A 9,880-nucleotide genomic window follows, 5' to 3' on the forward strand; every position below is an offset into this window, starting at 1 on the left:
TCCAGCTGCATTTTTGTAAGTTAAATGTAGCCCCCTCAATAGGCAAAATTAAGAAGGGGATTATATAGCTTTTAGTGTCCTGCTGTTTCTCCTTTTAGCATCTCTCTTCCCCTTTCCTGCAATCTTCTTTCCCCCCCTCCACCTTCAGTTCTATTTACCATCCCCATAAGGATTTGCTTCCAGCTAATAGACAACAAATTCCTGTTATGATGTTAGTTGATAAAATCTGATTCCTTCTCACTTTCAAGGGTAGTTGCATATTAAAAAACAAGCAAACAAATATAAAAGATCTAAAAGTCCCCAAGATCCAGAGGGGGAAGTTTAGACCTCTTAATAGAAGTCTGTCTGATGCCCTCAAGCCACTTCAATTAATCAACACTTATTAAATGCCTAGTGTGTGTTGGCCATAGGCAAGCAGTTATATTCTACTGTGCTGGCTTAAGTGCAGGAACTAGATGCAATATCTTTAACTGTGGCTGAATTCAAACTCAATTCTTCCTCATTCCACACCCTGAACTCTGTGAGCTATGGCATTGCCTAGCCAAGGAAGCTAAAAATCATGTTCACTACAGCTAAGGGCTTAAGCACCCCCCCCCCCTCCACTCTCTTATCCTAATTTTCATTGTTTTGAATATTGACTAGCTGTTTTAAATGAAACACTCATTAACAAAGATACTGACAATTGTAATGTTTTCGTTTTTCAGATAGTTCCCACTGTGAAGTGATGTTTAAAAACCCGTTCAAAGATTCTCAGAATCTCCAAAAAGCACGCCATTTTATCCTCAAAACCCTGCTCAGGTGGCTATCTGAGTGAAGGTGTAGCAATGACAGATGGATTGACTGAATCTAAAGACTGGCCTCTGATTTAATTGCCTAAGGGGAAGTTGAAGGACAGACAGAAAAACTGGGACTGGAGAATCTGATTCCTCCATATGCTTTTTTTCCTTTTTATTTTGTTAAAGCTTTTTATTTATAAAACATATGCATGGGTAATTTTTCAACACTGACCCTTGAAAAACTTTCTGTTCCAAATTTTCCCTTCCTTCCCCCATCTCCTCCTCTAGATTTAATATGTAGTTCAATACATGTTAAATATGTTAAATCCAATATATGTATACATATTTATACAGTTATCTTGCTGCACAAGAAAAATCGGATCAAGAAGAAAAAAAAAAAACCTGAGAAAGAAAACAAAATGCAAGCGAACAACAACAGAAAGAGTGAAAATGCTATATTGCGAATCACACTCAGTTCCCATGCTTCTCTCTCTTGGTGGATGATGTCTCTCTTCATCACCGAACAATTGGTTAGTTTGAATCATCTCATTGTTGAAGAGAGTCACATCGATCAGAACTGATCATCATATAATCTTGCCATTGTTGTGTACAACGACCTCCTGGTTCTGCTCACTTCACTTAGCATCAGTTCATGTAAGTCTCTCCAGGCCTCTCTGAAATCATCCTGCTAGTCGTTTTTTACAGAAAATAATATTCCATAACATTCATATATCAAACTTATTTAGCCATACTCCAATTCATGGACATCCACTCAGTTTCCAGTTCCTTGGTACTACAACGAGGGCTGCCACAAACATTTTTGCATGTGTGAGTCCCTTTCCCCTTTTAAGATCTCCCTGGGATATATCCCCAGTAGAAACACTGCTGGGTCAAAGGGTATGCACAATTTGATAACTCTTTGAGCATAGTTCCAAATTGCTCTCTAGAATGGTTGGATCCATTCACAATTCCACTAACAACTACGTGTGCTTTTAAAACCCACAAAATTATTTGTTGAAATGAGATTTTCCCCTGTTCCTTCTCTTATCCATCTCCCAAAGGATGTACTAAACTATTCTAGTTTGTTCCAATTTAACTACATAGCAGGGTGAGATGCTCTTAAAAGGTGCAGGTGCCTCTTGTATGTTGTAAGATACTGACTCCTCACTCTTTGCACCTATCCTTCAACTTTGGTTGGGCTCAAATATCCTTTGGAACCACAAGAATTCCAGACTCCTATGAAGGAAATCAGAACCAACATACATCCTCTCCCTTCATCTCCCATCACTGCCTTTTTCTTATGTCTTTTGGGGCTCAAAGAATGAATTTTTGGCCCTTTCTACTGGATATAAGAAGCCTCTAGAGCAGCTCTGGGTCCTGTGCTAAGCAAAGCCTGGAAGATGCTTTGATACTAAAAAAAGAATTTGGCACATGTTGCTGCAAATTGAAATGCATTTAGATTCAAATCTTCATGCAGCCCCAAAATGACAACCTGATTCTAAAGTCAGATTTCTTTGTATAACACGCAGACTGTATTTTTCAGATCCTCAGATTTCACAGATATTCCATACGTCTTTTCTGAAGATCTATTGTTCTAATCATATTTATCTGAATTGCAGAATTGGGAAATGCAGTCATGTTAAACACTAGGTCCATTCAACCAATCCTTCTCTAAGCATTTATTAATTTACTCCATACCATTTTTTGTACTATGCCCTAGGAATACAGATAAAACAAAATGAAAACAGTCCCTATTCAGTATGAGTTGGGGGGGGGGGGCTGCTTTTGAAGCATTCCAGTTAGGGACATGACTTTTACTCATTATTTACAATAACTATTCATAATTTTTCAAATTATTTATCTGGACCTGTAGTAGTATTGTAATCATCATAATATCCAGAAGGAAGGGATGATCAGTCTTCAGAGATTTTTAACATTGCTTGTTGTTATGTGCCTGGATTTGCATGACTGAAGTAAAATAAACTGGCAAATCAAGTCCTCAGCAAGTAGTAGAGTGCTGGAGGTTGGCAGCCCCTTCTGCATTTCAAACAGTACAATGTACTCAATCTCTGCACTTATTTCAAATGCTTTACTTTGAGGGAATATAACCTGGAAATGTCAATTTCTGCATCTTGAACAAACCACTGTGAACATTTAAATGAGGACATTGGTTTCCTTTGAAGTACCATAAAAATATTTACTCTGCCAAAATTGTCTCAGTGCAAATAGTAGCAGAGGATTTCCCCGAAGTGGTTTCAAGAATCAACCTTCACACCTGTTGGAGTAAAACAGGTTTGCTCTAGAGTCTATTGTGCCATTTTGGTCTCATATGCAGAAACTCTTTTCAATTTTATCTTCAATTTTTTTCATCATAAAATTGTACTTAAATATTCATCTGTGACTGAGGTTTAAAGACTTTTGAGGTCCAACCTACTGAATTGTAAAATTAATTTTTAAAGGCCTTGTCTGTGATTGGTTTTTCTCTATCAAGATGCCATGTTTTTAATATATACTTGAGTTGATTAAGGTACATTTGATAAACCATGTCTAAAATTAAATGAAAAAATCATTAAATAATATTTAACAAGAGTTGTGGTTTTTTGTTCATGAAGACATGGGCCTGAAACAGTTCCTCTGAAATTACATTCCATGGTACCTTATTAGTATAAGATGTCCCTTGATATAGGTTGGCCCAAAATAGGATTTGATATTTCAATGTTGCAAGAATTTATAATTTTGGGAACACATTGGGCACGTGTTATCTTATAATTTGTGTTTACATGACTTTTCAGCCTCTCCCTGGTCCTTTTCCATTTTGGCCAGGGCATTGGCCTTGGCTTCTAGCCCAGTATAACAAGGTCTGGGCTAAAAATACCAAAGTGGCAGCTGGAATATATGTGGCTTTCTTCCTCCACAGTTGTCATGCCAAAGGCAGAAGGGAAGTCCTGGTGTCAGCACTTATGGCTACCCTGTGGGACTTTATTTTTCTAATATAGAGAGAAACAAGCACAATTTGGAAGTTGCCTGAGAGATAATAAGATGACCAGAATCTACTTCCTCCATCCAGGAACCATTCTCCTTCTGCTTTACATTATACTCTCTGCAACAATTCACTTAGGGAGCCACAATTAGGTACTTTAACCTCTTAGTTAGGATTCAAAAGAAGATAGCAAATAGTATATTAAAAAGCTTTTTTTTAAAAAAAGAACATTTAAAACTAGAAGTGTAAATAGTTCAAGAAATTTTAAACATCTGAAAAAATCACAAAATTAGGAAGTCTCGATGTCATGTTAATCCCATATAATAATACTATCTCAGAATACCTATGTTGGGTTTTTTCAAGTTCAGCATTTTTATTTTGAGGCTTAATATATGTTGTTTATATTGACAAATTGTTATATCCTTTAAATAAGGAGGACTTATTTTATTCTTTGATTTTTTAAAACATTCTTATTCTCCAAATTATATTTTTAGTCTCCAAATATTCATTTTTTCCCCTGGAATGGCACTTCTCTGATTTCATCATTGGAATCAGTGGAAAAAATAGGAATTGTTATGTGTATCTTCCTGCTATAGAACATACATGTTCTATCTACTAAATGGTTGCTACTCTGTGCTTTCCGCTTATTCCAATAGATGTGAAGCATGTTGAGAACTTTAGCAAACATCTATAGAATTAAGCCTTTATTGTGCAGAGAATTCCGTTACATACTATGAAATATGCAAAGGCAAGTCAGACACGGTCCTTGCCCTCATGTCACCCATAGTCTAGTTGTCAGTAGGACCCATGTACAAATAATCATCACATCAAATGATAAGGATGAAAGAAAATTAGAAATAAAGGCATGATGAAGTCTGAGGAAGAAAGGATACTTCCTCCTTTGGGAGTATAGGGAATGCTACATAGGGAAGGAGTGACAATGAAAGGAGGTAGAGAGAGGTGCCAGGGTAAGATCTGAGAAGATGGTATTTGAGCTGAAATTTAAAGTATGAGTAAAATTCCAACAGCAGGAGAATGACCTGAGAGAACATGGAAGGGAATAAACAAGCTTTTGATGTGGTAAATCTATCAAAAGGTTGTCTTTTTGAATAATTGGTGAATATAAAATATTATGACCAATTGAGACACTGAATTTAATAGGTGACACATAATTGAATATGTGGCCAAGTTTTGTAGTAATTTCCATTGGCAGATTTTATTTTTTTACCCCAAACATATTTGCTCTCCAAATTACAAGATGATCTTTTGCTTCTGCTCATATAAATCCAACATCAGGAAAAATTTAGCATTCATTATTTTCTTAAAAAAAAAAAAAGAAACTTCTCATTTTTACTTTATTCAAACTGTTTGACTCACCCAATTCAGTATTTCTAATTAGATTTTAAGTAAAAAGGGAGACTATCCCAACAGGAAAGATCTGTTTCAATGGGATATGAGAGGAAGAAGGTAAGAGTGGTAGATCACACAGCAGGAGGTCTGCAGGGAGGTTTTGAGCCCCAGAGCAATCCCACAGATAGACTCAGTCCCTTTACAAGTCAACTATAATCATTATACACTTCAACAATGATATTGTATGAGGATGTATTCTCATGGAAGTGGATTTCTTTGACAAAGAGACCTAACTCAGTTTCAATTGATAAATGATGGACAGAAGCAGCTACATCCAAAGAAAGAACACTGGGAAATGAATGTGAACTATTTGCATTTTTGTTTTTCTTCCCAGGTTATTTTTACCTTCTGAATCCAATTCTCCCTGTGCAACAAGAGAACTGTTCAGTTCTGTACACATATATTGTATCTAGGATATACTGCAACATATCTAACATATATAGGACTGCTTGCCATCTAGGGGAGGGGAAAAATTGGAACAGAAGCGAGTGCAAGGGATAATGTTGTAAAAAAATTACCCTGGCATGGATTCTGTCAATATAAAGTTATTATAAAATAAAATAAAATAAAATTATATATACATATATAAAGTCAACTATAAGGGATGCAAGCAAGAAATCCAAGAAGCTTCACCTTAATGATTCAACCTCTGGTCCCCACTACTGAACAGGGGTGAGGTCCTGCACCTTATGCTGACCAACAGGAAGATCCCACCCTATGGTAGCAAGACTACAGACCATCCAACAGCTAGATCACTCAGCAGTGAAATCACATAACCAGGAGGCCAACAGAAAGGCTCCACACCCCAATACAAGCCAGGAAGGAAGCTTTCCCCTCAGTGCAAATCAGCATCTAGGTATTGAGATCCAGTAAAAATCAGCACCAAGGTCCCAAACCTCCACAGAAGAAGCTGGAGAGGGTACCAGGAGCAGAGCCAACTCTCACATTAAAAATATCAAGTCATAAAATAGGGGGGGGAAACGAACAAAAACAGAACAAGAAAAAAACTTTGAAAATTGCTGTGCAAGAGAATTGTATAAATATGTTTACACATATTGGATTTAACATATATTTTAACATACAACATTTTGGATTGCTTGCCATATAAGGAATGAATCTGAAACACAAGGCTATGCAAGGGTCAATGTTGAAAAATAACCCATGTATATGTTTTGAAAGAAAAGCTTTAAAAATTAAGAAAGAAATATTTTTTTAAAAAAGAAAAGAAAATTACTGTGGTATCAGGAAAGATCAAAATACAAGCTAGCTACATATAGCTACATACACGAAACAAAATAGCTACATTTGAAGCCACAGAGAAAAATATGATTTGGTTTTAGGTCCAAAAAGAAATCCTGGAAGAACTTAAGGAGGATTTTGGCTTCCAAAGAAGGCTCTCACACTGCCGTTGAAGCCATGTCTCTGATAAATCCTTGAGAAGTTCCAGGACATTTTGAGAATGCTCAGCACCAACACTAATGGACAGTAGAAAATAGTTTTTGCCTTCACAGTCATCAAGAGTGTGGACTGAAGGTATGCTCATGTAGTTCTGAAGAAAGTAGACATTGACCTCATCAAGAGGGCTGGTGAGCTCACTGAAGATGAGGCAAAACAGGCAATCACCATTATGCAGAATCCTTGACAATACGATTCTCTAGTTTCCTAATGGACAAAAGGGAATAAAGGATGGAAAAGATAGCCAGGTTCTGGTTAATGGTCTGTACAGTAAGCTGCATGAGGATCTGAAATGACTGAAGAAGATTCAGATACATCAAGAACTTCAGCACTTTGGAGATCTCTGAATCCAAGACCAAGACTACAAGTCACAGGGATCACACTGTGGGTATGTCCAAAAAAATAAACATCTTTACTGGCCTTGTCTATTAATAAATTTACATTTAAAAAGAAGGATTTTTAAAAAGCCAATTAGAGGAATAAAAAAAAATTAAGAAAAGAAATGAGAGTGATACAAGAGAATCATGGCAGGGGTGGAGGGGGAAGAATCAGCAGCTTTATAAAAGAAACAAAATGGAAAAAGATATACACAAATTCATCAAATAGTAATGGTCAAATGGAAAATGAGATACAAAAGCACACTGAAGAAAACAATTCCTTAAAAATTAGAAGTGAGCAAGTGGAAGCCAATAACTCCCACAAAACATTAAGATAGGATAAAACAAAATAAAAAGAAGAAAATTTGACATTTTTTCAATTAAAAAAAGTACTGACCTGGAATAATAGGTCACTGACCTATGATTAGTGCTGACCTAGATTAAGGTCGAGGAGAAAATATTTCAAAACAGCCAGAAAAAAATAATGCAAATATGTGGACCCATAGTCAGGATTGTACAGAATTTAGTAATTTCCACATTAAAAAACTAGAGGGGTTAGAATATGATGTTCCAGAAGGCAGGCAGATTACAACCTAATACAATACAATCAGGGGTGAAGCAAGGATACCCATTTTCATCTCTTTCACTCAATATTCATACTCTTTCCTGTGTCACTTTGGTTTTTGAGAAAGGTGGGCTCAGTCAATGTAATGTCTACATAACATTGGTCCTACCGACTTCACTTCCAAATGTGGTATAGTTGATGGTAAATAAGCCTTCATTTCTATTGTTGCTGTAATGGACCATGTCTGGAATTTTGCTCCTTACCTTTTGGCTTCTAGTAAATCTCAGAATGGACTCTGGCTTCCAAACCTTTTGATGGCTTACTCTTCCAACTTTTTGAACTTCATAAAATCATAACCTTTCCCAATTTTCCCCCAATACAGAAAAGAATCAATGTGAAGAGGAAAGAACAGAAGTTCATATTCATGGCCACAAATTGACCTCAAATTGAGAAGACTTTCCCCCTTATAACAAAGGTTTCAACTATATAGCCAGTACACATGACTTGTGGCATTCCTCATGGGGAAACCCCAACTAGCTTAAAATAAAATTGAAAAATATTTATCAAATAAAAATATAATTAAACACAGATAATATTACATTTTAAAACTAAGTCAATATATGACCTGCAGGAAGCTTTACGTACAGTTTATTGACCCCCCTTTTGTATTTGAATTGTCCACCACTGCTGTACATCATTGTATCTTTTTCTTGAACACAAGTTAAACAGAAGAGTATCAAACCCAAAAGCCAAGCTTTGGCTGACTAGTTCTGGTTCTGCTTACTAAGTGAATCGCAAAGGCTTCTGCTCTGTCATGGTTAGCTCTTTAGAATCCATTACAGAATGTCTGTAAGGGCTCTGACTTGGGAAACAGGGAGAACACTTCGGGTCCCATCATGAATATTTAGAAATAGCTCCCCAGCCTCTTTCATGTGTGAAATTGATCCACAATTCATTAAGTTACCATCTTTTTCATTTGTCTTTCTAGTGTAATGATTGAATACCATTAACATAGGAAGCCTGAGTGGACTGGAGGTTGCAGAATCAATAAAAGGAGTTCAAATTTATGACCTAGGAAAAAAAATTGTCTATGCCAATTTTTTTCTGGAAATTAGATCATTAGCTCATCTAGGGAATTATTAAAATTTTTTTAAAGTTTTCTTTATGCCACATAGTGTTAAAACTTTTCCCTTTTTTTCTTATAAAGTTGTGTTTAATGGAAACTTTTTACTATCTCATCTGCCCCTCTTCCTCTTCCTTATTCCTCAATCTTACAAAACTAATGTTTTCATTTCATAAGTTTCCATATTTATCTTCAATAAAGATTGTTTCCAGTGGAAACAATGACTAAAGTTGCTGAATAAAGAAATAGTTTTAAATAATTTATAGTGAAATTTGAATGAGTTTGGGGACTACTGGCCAATAAGAGAATCTGGTGTTTTGACAATTTTTTTTTTCCTTGAATGTGTTTATAAAGTATTTCTTCCCCTTCCCCTCCTTAGTCTCTCAGTCTTTTTGCTTTGCTTTTTTCTTCCCTTTTCTTCCCCCTCTTCCTCACTCCGTCCCTCTCCTTTCCTTCTCCTCCTCCCATCCCCATCCCTCTCCTGACCTAGATGATTCAGTGATGGAGATGGCTGACAAGGCCACAAAGCCCGCCAAGGTGGACATCATGAGGTTGTACCAGGACATGTTCTCCAAAATGACCACATACCTGACCAGTGAGCTGACAGCCACTAGTGATGACTATAATATACTTCTGGAAAATATGAACAAACTGACCAACTAGAAGTATCTAGAAATAACATTTCTAAATTTTATATAATATATAATAAATTTTTATATCTTATATAAACATAAGCAGAAACCTAAAGGACTTAAACCAGAAAATGCAGCACTTCAGCCTTATCTGAATCAGATCACTTTAACTGAGGAGTAAGTAGCTGCTCTTGAGCAAGCAGTTTACAAGTTGGACGCATATTCAAAGAAATTAGAAGCAAAGTACAAGAAATAAGAGAAGTGATAAAAATTCTTCAGCACAAAGACTTTAATTCCATGAATGTGTCATAAGAACTGAAATGAGTGAAGTGGAACTTATCAAACTTCTATACTTCAGTTCCATCAAAGGTTGAGGTACTGCAGGTCCACAAAGACCTATCTTTGGTTGCAGGTATAACTTTGGTCACCCATCACATCTTCCTAAAACTGTCTTCTGTGAAAGTTCACCTTATTATGTGCTTCCTTGTGTGCCCTGGACCAAGACTCGGAAATCAGGATCAACCCCCACCAGAACAGACAGATGAGCCACTCTGATCTTCTT

At 36.3% G+C, this 9,880-nt stretch overlaps 2 pseudogenes; both read left to right on the top strand.

Moving 5' to 3' along the window:
- The window catches only part of LOC127557014 (40S ribosomal protein S18-like), a 69,653-nt pseudogene extending 62,600 nt beyond the window's left edge, over positions 1-7,053 (top strand).
- A 2,197-nt stretch (positions 7,054-9,250) lies between these two features.
- LOC127553045 (biogenesis of lysosome-related organelles complex 1 subunit 2-like) lies at positions 9,251-9,583 on the top strand (annotated as a pseudogene).
- Positions 9,584-9,880: the final 297 nt, after the last annotated feature.

Source organism: Antechinus flavipes, chromosome 3 (assembly GCF_016432865.1).
Source record: "Antechinus flavipes isolate AdamAnt ecotype Samford, QLD, Australia chromosome 3, AdamAnt_v2, whole genome shotgun sequence".
NCBI classification, from domain to species: Eukaryota; Metazoa; Chordata; class Mammalia; order Dasyuromorphia; family Dasyuridae; genus Antechinus; species Antechinus flavipes.